Genomic DNA, 12,705 nt, shown 5'->3' with positions numbered 1-12,705 from the left:
CCTGAAATATGGTAATTTCCTTTTGTTTTGTTTCATTTTAATCAGTAAAATGGTGATAAGAATATCTCAAGCATAGGTTGTAGAGATTAAATTAATAATGTATAGTACTGTTCTATCATGGTGCTTAACAAATGATAGATGTTATTACTTGATGTTACTTAATATTATCCTTATTTTTATAACTACTTATATACTTAAGTTAAATATTTAGTATTCTGTGTACAGTTAGTTCCTAGTAGAAGTTATATTCTTCTCAACTAATAACTTATACTGTTCATGTGAAATGAAGAGAAATAAAAAGTAAGTCACTGGGTATTGTTAAGGAGGAATTTCTGGACCCCAGCAACATTAAAGTCACAATCCTTGTGCTCCTGGTATGGGTTGATCAGTTACTAACATTTGACATAGACTAGAGACTAGAAAATGAACAAAGTTTCTTCATGCCTTCCAGAGTTTCTTTTCACTTACATCAGTTATCGTGATTGTTACAAGGTTATGTGAAGAGGGTAGACCAGTTATTGTTACTTCCTTTTAATAGAGAACTGAGACTCAAACTGTGACTTGAATGATATTTACAAGTACCTTTTGGCAAACTCCTCTTTCAAAACCACTGTTTAGAGCTCAAAGTATACTACCCGTCATCACAAGACTCAAATGCATGAATATATTACATGTAAATATATAATATAATTAGCATCTTTGGAATTATTGAGCTGTTTCTATTCCAGACAGAAAAAAAGGTAGCATTTCATTAAAATGTTGGTGTTAGAGGACCAGAATTACAATGCCATTAAGTATTACATAATAGGACTATTTTGACTGGCCATTTTGTGGGCTAGATGATATAGGGAAGTAATCTAAAGTAAAATTTTACTGTAAATAAACTCTTTAGTAATCCAGGAAAGTGTTTTATGAACTAGTGCTCCAAATTCAGTAAACTTAATTCTGGTGTAATGACTTGTTTGGTTCCTTGTTCCTAAATCCATCAAATGAAGCTCTACCTGCAGGCCCAGACAGCTCTGGCCCAGGTTTGGGATTCAATCCCATTTCCTAATCAAGGGAATAAAAAAACAAAATAAAATAGCAGATTCAATAATACAATGATTTACCTGAATTATATTTTTGTTCCTATGTGACTCTGAACTAATACTGCACTTAAATTACTATGTTCTGATGTTTACTATCAACTCATCTCAATTAAATCATTAAAGTAAAAGACAAATTTTCTGTTGTGTTCTAATACCCATTCCTAAATTCCAAGAGTTTCCTCTTAGAATTCTATGGGTCCTTCCCCTAAGATCTGGTTACCAAAACTTTCTTCTATAATTTAGATATAAATTTTAGTGAGATTGCTAAATGTTATTCCATTGCTATTTTAATCTACCAATCTGCTAGCATGCTAATTCTTGTTATTGACTATTGCACTTCTTTGATTTTAGTGGTCTAATGGAACTATTAGATTATTTTCTATCATAGTTACCAGATACTATACAATATTTTAAAATTTTGTTGTATTCTCTTTTTATATACTTTAATTGACAAAGTGTGAGAGCTATATTTTCTGGGCAAATGTAAACCTAACAAAAATAAAGTTGAGAGCTGATTCTGTGACCACATCAGAAGTATATTGTTGCATAGATAAATGGGAGGAGGTTTCAAGACCACCTGGGAATGTAGAAGATATGCTTATCAAAGGTGTGCATAATCCAAATTTAGAAGATATAGTGGTTATTTTCAATAATTACATTACATTTAAGAATAATCTTAATAGATAATCATGATGGGGATAACTAAAGTGTTCTTGAGATAAATCTATGGCTTAAGTAGTTTATAAAGAGAAAACAAAAGTATAGTTATCTCATTACTAGGATGTTTAAACAGATAGTTATTTGGCAGGAATATAGTAGAAAGCACTCCTTCGTTGCTTTCTGAATGACCTCTTACGGGCCCTCCACCAGTCTAATCTACCAGTTTATAATTCACAGGAGTCTCATACTAGGCTAATGTTGACCAGTATTGTAGTCAGTAGCCCAGTGAGACTATAACATGTGTTGTCTCATCATCCCATCTCTTTTTTATAACAATTATTTTTATTTATATGCATTCATAAGATCAAATACTCTATCTGGAGGACAGTAAACTCACTGCTCTCTCAAATGGAAAATATCACATACTGTTCCTGGCAAACCAATTGAATTTACTTTGAATAGAAGACAGGACACACATAATCATGACAATAAGAAGACTGTTACGATATTATGCACTTAAAAAAATTTTAGTTTTTCACACCTAGTTAGTCCTGCAGAAATGTTAGGTATTCTTTAAACCATCGTATTCTTACTTGAATTTACATTCTTAGTCATTTTATTTCTAGCAAGATAGATAAATGCAATTGTTACTGGTTGGAAGTCTTGAATGTGGACAATGTATATTTAAGATGATATTCTATAAGAAACGTTGAAAAATAAAATCTAAAAAGAACAAATTAAATAATATGAGCTTATTGAATTAGTGATATATAGCATGGTGAGAAAACACAATAAATATCCTCAAAGATTAAATACCACCTGCTGTGATTCTCTTGGCAGAAGACCCACTGGATAGCCATTGATCTCTTCCATGTGACGTAAAAGAAATTCTAACCAAGGGCCATTTCCCCAGTGGCTGTACAGCTTTTCCAATAAAGTTTTGTCTTTATAACCACAGAGAGATAATGTATTTCCATTGGGAAGTGAATGTATGAGAATATAAATCACCTAGGAATCTTTGATTTTTCTCTCAATTCACTACAGCCATCTTCACTTTTGCCACTTTCTGAAGCCTGAATTCTCCTAGGAATTTCAACTAACTTTTTGCAATGGAAGGTGGATATATTGTAATGTAAGTAATCTTCCCAACTAGCTTTTTGGAAGAGATGTCTTAAGAGGTACAAGAAAAATTCTTAGCAAAAATCACTATTTTTATCAAGCGGTCAATATTTTTCACTTCTACCTTCTACCATGGTGAAAATGCAAGCTTTCAATTATCCTCTTATGCACACTCATCATTTGATGGCCAGTACTTCTTCCCTCTGATTTTGTTTCCCCAGCACTCTGCTCTAAAACTTGTATATAGCTTCAGGATCTAAATTAACTATTTCCCCTCTTCCTTTGCCTTCACTAAGACTCAGTTTTCCTTCAGAGTGCAATTAGCCCTGTTACCCTCTGGAGTGGAAATGGCTCAGCCTCCCACTCTAATGTATTACAGACCAGGGAGAAATACTGGTACCAATGGCATTAAATCAACACCATTGTTTTCTTTATTGAAAGAGAACCCCTTTATTCAGTTTCATGAAGTATAGCAATAATCAATTTGAAAACTTCTTTTACGATCATATTATTGAGGTATTTCTGCTCCATATCTTAGCTATATCTGAGTTCTTGTCTCACAACCAGGAAGAATTAGGTGAGTGGACACTGGAGAGCGAGTGGAGTAGAATTGATTAAGTGAAAGGAAAGCTCTCAGCAAAGAGGTGACACAGAGGCTGTTTGCCCTACCTGAGGTTGGGAATTTCCCCCATGTGGCTGGGTCCGAGCCTTTTTATGGACTCAGAATGGGAAGTATGTGCTGATTGGTTTGTGAGTATGCAAAAAGGTTAAAGTTAAGACACCACTAAAAGGTGAACACAGCAGTGTAGAAAACCAATTAGGAAAGGGTGGGGATCAATCAGAGGAAAGTACACCAAACAGGAAGACAAGTTCTTAATCTGGTCCATGTATTTAACTTGTAGGTTGGCTTTGAGGCTTTAAACAGTCTTTGGCTTGGAGGTGGGGTTTCACTGGGAACCCACCCCTATCTACCTAGGCATTTGGCTGCCTCCTGCTGCTCTTAATATCTAATCTCCCAATTATTATATTTTCCCTAAGTATTAGAGAAATGAGTCCCAACTTATAATCTTCTTGATATTAGTTCCTACTGTCATCTGGGAAATAGTCTAACATTCATGTGGTAAACATGTCCAACAATATAGTTCTAAAGATCTATCCAATTTCAGCGCTTGCCTGAAAACTTCAATCCACAGCTTACTACATGGACATATGCTCGAACTTAGATGTGCTATGACTCTTCCATTTTTTTCTCTCATAATCTCTAAAGTTGAAAATTGATGTACTTTTTCCAGCTGACTTTTCAAATCATATTGCAGCTGAATGCTGCTCCAGGAAATAATAATGGCTTATAAACTAGTGACAGCTCAAATCATGGTCTCTAAGCTACCTTATCCATCAGTACCCCCAAGGCAATCAAACATTTTCTGAGATCTTAGCTGGCTTTTTCTTTCCAAAATACTTATCCCAAACCTTTGAACTCCTAATCTCTTTATTCATCTGCTTAATTCTCTCTCTTAACATGGCCTGGCATACATTATGGAAAATATTGATATCTTTAAGAGTAAAAAGTATGCAATTTTCTAAAGCTAGAGACCATAGAAATGGAGTCCCTCCAGAAATCAAGGAACACTTACCTGAGGAAATGATGGCTTATGCAGAATGCTTTGGAAGAATGTGGTAGACGGTTAAACATGACTTGAATATAATTCAAATCTGACAGGAGATGTGGGTGGAAGGATAGGTTGGAAGCAAACAGAGCACATTTTAACTTGATGTTTTCACCATACATGCCTTTCATAAAGATAAATATTATCCTTTTGAACTTCCAGCTATCCATAGGAGTAAATTTATACAAATCCACAGAAGACTGGATGAATAGTATGAACATTTTAGTAGCAGGAAACATTGGGAGATGTCAGAACAAAAATGATCAGTTTAAAGAGACAGAAGAAAAGGAGGTAATTCATCAGTTATATTATTTGAGGCCATTTCAGAGTAGTTATTCATTTAAAAGGTCAGTTTGTAGATTTGCTTTTCAAATAGAACAAATTAAGAAAATGATAGGCTGAGAGGCATTTACACACTGAATGTTAGCACAGGGTTCCTGCCAGCAGGGCACTGACGATCCTTTGAATAGAATGGGATTAGGAAGTGATTTTTCAACTGTTAAATGGTATCAGAGCAGGTAAACATATAAGATTGTGTGGTTTGGAACAAAGCGTCATGAATAGCTTTTTAAATAATTAATAATTTCTCCTTTTGTTAGTGCTCCGTTACCAAGGCCTGCACTGCTGTTTAGTAATTCCTTTTAATAAGGCTTCTCAAAGCTGCTTTTAAGTTATATTCCATTTGAAATCAAAATAATTGACTACATAAAAGAATTAGAAACCACTGTATTAAAACCACATGTTTAAGTACAACTGTTTTGTTCCTTTCTTGCTTTCAAAGTATATTCTTCGTGTTAAGAAATAAAACTGACAGAAAAGCAATAAATTAACCAGTTTATTTAATACACAATAGCTAACAAAATTAACTTGCAACAGTGCAATCCAAAAATAGTTTAATCAAGTAAGGAAGTACACAATGCTGTGCAATATGATATGTGATAAGAAAGAAGAGTAATTAAGCCATGTTGCTGTCATACAGTATCTTAGAAGCTGATAAAGAGAGATTTATTTAACTGAATACATTTTTAACTAAAATGACACTAGCCACATTTGCAATAGGACGTCTTGTCTTACGTTCTCTAGTAATGATTTTTGTTTTGTTTCGTTTTGTTTTGTTTTGTTTGAAATGGAGTCTCGCTGTGATACTCAGGCTGGAGTGCAATGGCACGATCTCAACTCACTGCAACCTCCACTTCCCAGGCTCAAGCAATTCTCCTGCCTCAGCCTCCCAAGTAGCTGAGACTACAGGCGTGTACCACCACACCTGGCTAACTGTTGTATTTTTAGTAGAGACAGGGTTTCACCATATTGGCCAGGCTGGTATCAAACTCCTGACGTGAAGTGATCTGCTCACCTCGCTCGCCTCGGCCTCTCAAAGTGCTGGGATTACAGGTGTGAGCCATTGCACCTGGCCTCTATCAATGACAATAAATACCTAATGTCTAGTGTTTTTATTTTTCAGATGGTTTAGTAGACACTTGTTAATTTGTCTTCCTGGCATTCATTCATCTTTCTCATGGTAAGTGTACGCCAATTTTCCTTGAGAAACCAGACCTCATCAACTATTAGCCTGTGAGGTCTAGATGGCATTGATTCCAGGAATGATCACAAAATGTAGGGATGGTTTATTAGAACATATCATTCTTTCAGCCATAGTGATTGGATCAAAGATGGATAGAAGATAATGTCATGTGATTCAGAACCAATAACATTCAGTTTATGGACTGACATGCTATGAACAGCAAGATCCATTCATGCCTGAAGTAAGAAAATGTCAGCCAAATACTACTTTGATGAAGCCATTTTGAGCTGAGTTGCTGTCTTTTATAAAAGGAAGTGACTTAATTGAAACAAATGGTTTCATGGAGAAATTCCTAAATTACTATGGTGTTTCAAACCCTTACACTCAAAGTGGCATGGGTCCATCCCTACTCACCTCTTTCCCTCATAACACTCTTTTCTGGTTCTGATCATATAAAAGACATAATGATCACTTGCTTTTTATAATTTGCCTTTGTGAAGTTGAATGAAATTTACAAGTAAAAGGATAATATCTCAATCAAATGTTACTGATTCTAAAACTAATCACTTGGTGCAATTAATCAGTGCTTATTCTAATGTTTTTTGTACCTCCTCCTCCCACACCAAGTCTGTTTACATTGTTTACTTACCAACATGGATCAAAACACCATCAAAGCTTTCAAAAACAATTACAACAGATGAGTGTCAAATTATACCATAAAATTTATCTAGTCATTCCTAAGGTTACATTAAATAAATAATAGAAAATCTTATCTTTGCTTGTGATTAAACTGAAAAAAGGAATAGTCAATGGATGATATACAGAATCAAATAACTTACAGAATCAAATCCCAGATAATGTTCTTACTATAGGCAAATAAATTAAACAAAGGAATAAGCAAACAAAGCTGTAATATCTGTAAAATGTTTGAGGGTAGAGTTCAATATAATTGACCTAAATAAAGTAACTAATTTCACCCTAATGAGATATCTAAATTGGATCTTAAATATTAGCTCATTGCTTTGAGTAATGACAAAGAGAAACAGAAAAATATAGGGTCCACAATGAAACTGACTTTCAACTGCTTGAGCAATATTTAGTGTAATTTTAAACCCTTTTCATACCCTTAAAAAAGTAGAAATTGACCCCTCCTTGGAATAATGCTTGGTCTTCAGACAAATCTTGATTTTTCTACAAGATATAAAATGGCAAAAAGAAACCTTGTAAAAAAGACTACTCAGCCTGTATTTCATCTTTTTTTCAGTTAGAGAAAAAAACTCATACTCTATATCCATTAAAACATACTTGATAGACAGGAATCTGCTAAATCCTTAACAACTGAACTTTTTAAGAATCAGACCTGAAGTTCTCCTCTTGTAATGCTCTACATATCCTTTCCTTCAATTTTGTTATCACCATCATCATAACATCATTAGTGATAGAATTTAATTTTATAATACTCATTAATATTAATATGTCCTATTCAATATGATATCCTCAATATTCAATTTAATTTAATGATACCATAAACTCAACATTGTGTTTAGTACTATGCATATTTAAAATAAATATTAGCTGCTATTATTGCTATTTTTCTTACTCTTGGTCTTTTTTGAATAGTATACTGAAGTAAGATATAATGTAGTATATATGATCTAGTAAAAATTGAAATAGGCATTGAACATGAGACTGGGGTTCTGACTCACTTGTACATGAATTCTGGCTGTAACTTTGCATAAATTAACATATATTTTTTAGTCTTATTTCCCTCAACTTAAAATGGAAAAATCGATATTAGTATTTATTTAATACAATGACATTATTCACTTAAAAATTTAGCAAAGTGTTTTGTCTTAGTAAGCATTAATGACAATTAAAATAACAATAATATACTTTAGGCTATTTTATTTTAATGAATGTAAATATTTTGACAGACATTGACTTTGGACCTCTCACTTCTTAAGGGTTACATTTTTAACTTATAAAATTTAATCGTTATCTTTTTAACATAGAATCTAAAATCTTCAATCTCTTTTTTAATCAAAGAATCAAAGGAAGGTCTACTTTCTATATAAAAATAGAAATATAATGTAGACTATATTATCATTTCTTCACATATGCAAAGTTATTTGTACTGAACAAATACTCTCCATAGTATCAGAATGCATTACAAATATTGATACTATTATATTATATTATTATTGATATTAATTCTATTAAAGCACTAGGTGAAAACTCATTGGGGAGTGAAAGGAAATACTTGATATGCTATGTATCTAAATGCTATACTATGTATTAAAATGAACCCTGCAGTACTCTATTTGAGGTTAGGGTGACAGGAAACGACCTAAACTCATGCATTATTTTTGACTGTATACCTACCGGAAGATTTTTCTCTTAGTATGTTCTAATTCATATGAGCTATTAACAATTGAATGTGTGACTGACATTGTTTTCATATTTTTCTACACAATGTTTGCATGTGTTGTTATCATCCCCTTCTTGCACATGGTAATTTTAGAACATGAAACATATAACTGTTGGTTACCTAATCCTCATTGGATTTCAATGTCTTTGAAGTGAGGGAACAATACTATATCTTACCATCTTTATTTGTCCTAAACACTTTTATGATTTGTAATACCAGTTTTAGGAATATATAATTTATATGGCATGATATCTAACTGTGCAATTGAGTGGTTTTTAGTACTACATATTCATGCTGGGAAAGGTGGTCATGTGGCCTGAAGAAACTTACATACTTGCACAGGAACATGCATCATGCCTGGAATATTTCTTTTGTGGAGATAAGAAGCCCTCACAACATGTGGGTATATCACCTTGTTTGGCAATATCATTTCCTCTTCCAGGTTTGATGTGTACTTCTTTCTTCTTTTCAAGTGTGCGTGTCATATGACACCTGGCCAACCCCACTGCTATATCTGTTTCCAATAGGAATAAAATGGGGTCCTTCACCTGCTGTACAAGAAGGGCTATGTGTGAACGATCTTCCTACGATGGCCATCAGGTGACGCCCGATGGCCATTGGAGACCAATGCTCACTGCTGAAGCTGATTTTTCTCTGTCTCATCTTTATGTGGGCAGAGTGCTATTCCTTCCAGTGCTTCTGTGAACCATGTCTTTTTTGGTAGCCCCAACACCTACCAGCAAACTGCACAAGGGGTTGACATCCTGTAACTGCCGCTCCTGTTGATTGACATTGTTTTGATCTTTGCTATCCCCCATGCAGTAAGATTTCTTTTCTGGAGAGTCATTTTATTGGTGTCATTTTATTGACAATTCACAATATTATGTAGCTATTCCTACTATCTAATTGTGTAATATTGTCATCATCTCCAAAAGAAACCCCATGTTCCTTAGCAGTCACTCTCTACTCCTTTCTCCCCACAGCTCCTGGCAACTACTAATCTACTTTCTGTATCTATAGAGTTGCCTATACTGCTTACATCATATAATTGGAATAATACAATGAGTGTTTTTTATGATTTCTTTAACTTAGCATGTTTTCAAGGTTCATGCATGTTGTAGCATATATTAATACTTCATTTCCTTTTATGGCCAAATAATGTTGCATTGCATGGAAATACCGTATTGGATTTATCCATTTATCATTAGATGAACATTTGGGTTGTTTCTACTTTTTGTCAATTATAAATAATGCTTATATAAACATTCATGTACAAGTTTTTGTGTTGACATAAGTTTTCATTTCTCATGGGTATATACCTAGGATTGGAATTGTTGGATCATGTAATATTCTATGTCTACCATTTTGAGGAACTGCCAGACTTGTTTTCAGAGAAGCTGCATCAACTTAGGAGACTTCCACAATCAACCAATTGAGAATTCCAATTTCTCTGCGTTTTTACCAATGCTAATTATTGTCTATCTTTTTTATTGTAGCCATCTTGGTGTTTGTGAAGTGGGACCTTGTTTTGGTTTTGATTTCCATTTCCTTTATAGCTAATACTGGTGAGCAACTTTTCATGTGCTTATTGACCATTTGTATATATTCTTTGGAGAAATGACTATTCGAAATCCTTTGTCCATTTTTAAGTTGGGCTATTTGTCTTTTAATGTTCAGTTGTAGAAGTTCTTTATTCTGGATACCAGTCTCATCAGATATTTGATTAGCAAGTATTTTCTCCACATTTGTGGATGACCCTAAGCATCTGGCAATATGCACATTGCAGATCCCCAATATTTTTTGTTGAATTGATAGTCAATACATTCCCTTGTCGGTAATGAATTCACAACCTGGTGTAAACTCTGTGATTCCTGTGATGGTTAATTTTAGTTGTCAGTGTGACAGGGCCATGGAGTGCCCAAACATTTGATCAAACAGTTTCTTCTGCATGTCTGTAAGGGTGATTCTGGGTGTATTTGAATCAGCAGACTGAGTAAAGTGGATTTCCCTTCCTAATGTGGACAGACCTCATCCAATTACTTGAAGACCTGTGTAGAACAAAAAGGAAGAGTAAGACAAAACTACACACATATGACTGCTAGAGCTAGGTATCCATCACACCAGAATTTACACCATCAGCTCTCCTAGGTTTCTAGCTTGCTAAGTGCAGATCTTAGGACTTCTCAGCCTTCATAATTAGTGATTCATTTCCTTATAATAAATCTGTATATGTATCTATGTATGTATGTGTCTACTATCTATCTATCTATCTATCTATCTATCTATCTATCTATCTATCTATCTATCTAATCTATCTACTTACCTAATATATACAGATAGAAATTCAGGGAACATGTGTGGGACTGGATACTAAGAGTATACAATAATGGTGGTGGAGACATAAAATTAGATCACGCTGAATTCATTGATATGGATTCACTAAGCAGAGATTCTGCATTTAATATTACATTTGGAGGAGTTAGAAAAGGCTTAAACAGTTTGACTGCTTGACTGAAACATGGACCAATAGGTGGCCTACAATGAATATGTTAAAAATGCTGAACTTAGCTTGATTTATCATAGAGGAAAGGATTCAAAGGATTAGAGAGATTGGGATGTTAGCATGAATTTGTCATTTAAGACCTACTCACCTACCCAGGGAGGGTCCAGAAGACGTACCTATTACAAGCACTGTGAGAAATAAATTTGTGAATGGAAGCTTGGCATCCTAGAGAAGCTCTGCGATCTTCTCTGCAGGCCACATCTTACAGTGGGAACTACAGTCGCTAAACTGGGGAACCCAATAGCAATGGAGTAATTGGATCCTGGGGTGACAGGGCTGAGTAACAACACTCAACCATCAAAGGCAAGGTGGTTGTGGTTACTGTAATGCACAGAAAGTCGAGATAACAATTAGAATAATTTGAGTTTTTAGAACTATGGTGTTTGCTAGTTGATCATAGGGTGTTTCTAGAAGTGAAAGACAGGTAGCTGACTAAAATCTTACTGGAGCTATATAAGCAGAAAAGTTCTAGGTCAACGAATAAAAGTTCAACCCGAGGCCAGGTGTGGGGTCTCATACCTGTAATCCCAGAACTTTGGGAGGTGGAGGCAAGTGGATCACTTGAGGCCAGGAGTTCAAGATCAGCCTGGCAAACATGGTGAAACCCCATGTCTAGTAGAAATAAAAAAAAAGTGTTGGGCATAGTGGCACATGTCTGTAATCCCAGCTAGTCCGCAGGCTGAGACATGAGAATCACATGAACCTGAAAGATGGAGGTTGCAGTGAGCTGAGATCACACAGCTGCACTCCAGCCTGGGCAACAGAGTCAAACTCTGTCTCAAAAAAACAAAAAGAAAAAAAAAAAAATAAGTTCAACTCAAATTATAAAAACAGAGTCATGTTCCCTCAAGCAATTTGCACAATTAAGCCTTTGTAGACTGAGAACTCCGTGAATGGAGAGGCTAGATCTCCTCAATGAAAAATCTGAGTATACTATGTAAAATTTATACTGTTACTCTTTCTTTCAGCCTTCCCCAAAGGGACCCATGGCCTTTTATTAGGGTTACTAACTGTTCACTGGGGAAGAGGAAATAATCACATGTTTCAGAGACTACACGGAATTGTGGCCCTCCAGTCACAGCAAGGAATTATGGGGATCAGGTGATCAGTAGAGTGTTTAGCTCAGGTCAGTTTCATAGTGAGGCCAGTGCATCCCTGAACGCATCTTCTGGTTATTTCCTTACTGCCAGAGTTCTTAACTGAAATAAACACACTTAGTAACTGACAGAATCCTCACATTGGTTCTATAACCTAAAATTGAGGGTTATTATGGTAGGAAAGGCCCAATGGAAGCTACTAGAACTGCCTCCATTGAGGAAAACAGTAAATCAAAAGAAAAACTCTATCCCTGGGGAGATTCGGAGAATAGTGACATCTTCAAGCATTTGAAAGATGCGAGAGTGGTGATTCCCACTAGATCTCCATTCAACACTCCTATCTTTCCTGTGCAGAAGACAGATGGATCTTGGAGAATGACAATGAATTATCCTAAGCTTACCAGTCATAACTTCAATTACAGCTACTGTAACAAATGTAGTTTCATTGCTTGAGCAAATTACTGCATTCCCTGGTATGTGGTATCCAGCTATTGATCTGGCTAATGCTCCACCTCCCAACCCCATCTGTCAATAAGTACCACCAGAAGCAGTTTTCTTTCA

Source organism: Macaca nemestrina, chromosome 8 (assembly GCF_043159975.1).
Source record: "Macaca nemestrina isolate mMacNem1 chromosome 8, mMacNem.hap1, whole genome shotgun sequence".
Taxonomy (NCBI): Eukaryota; Metazoa; Chordata; class Mammalia; order Primates; family Cercopithecidae; genus Macaca; species Macaca nemestrina.
Note: the sequence above shows the minus strand (reverse complement) of the source record.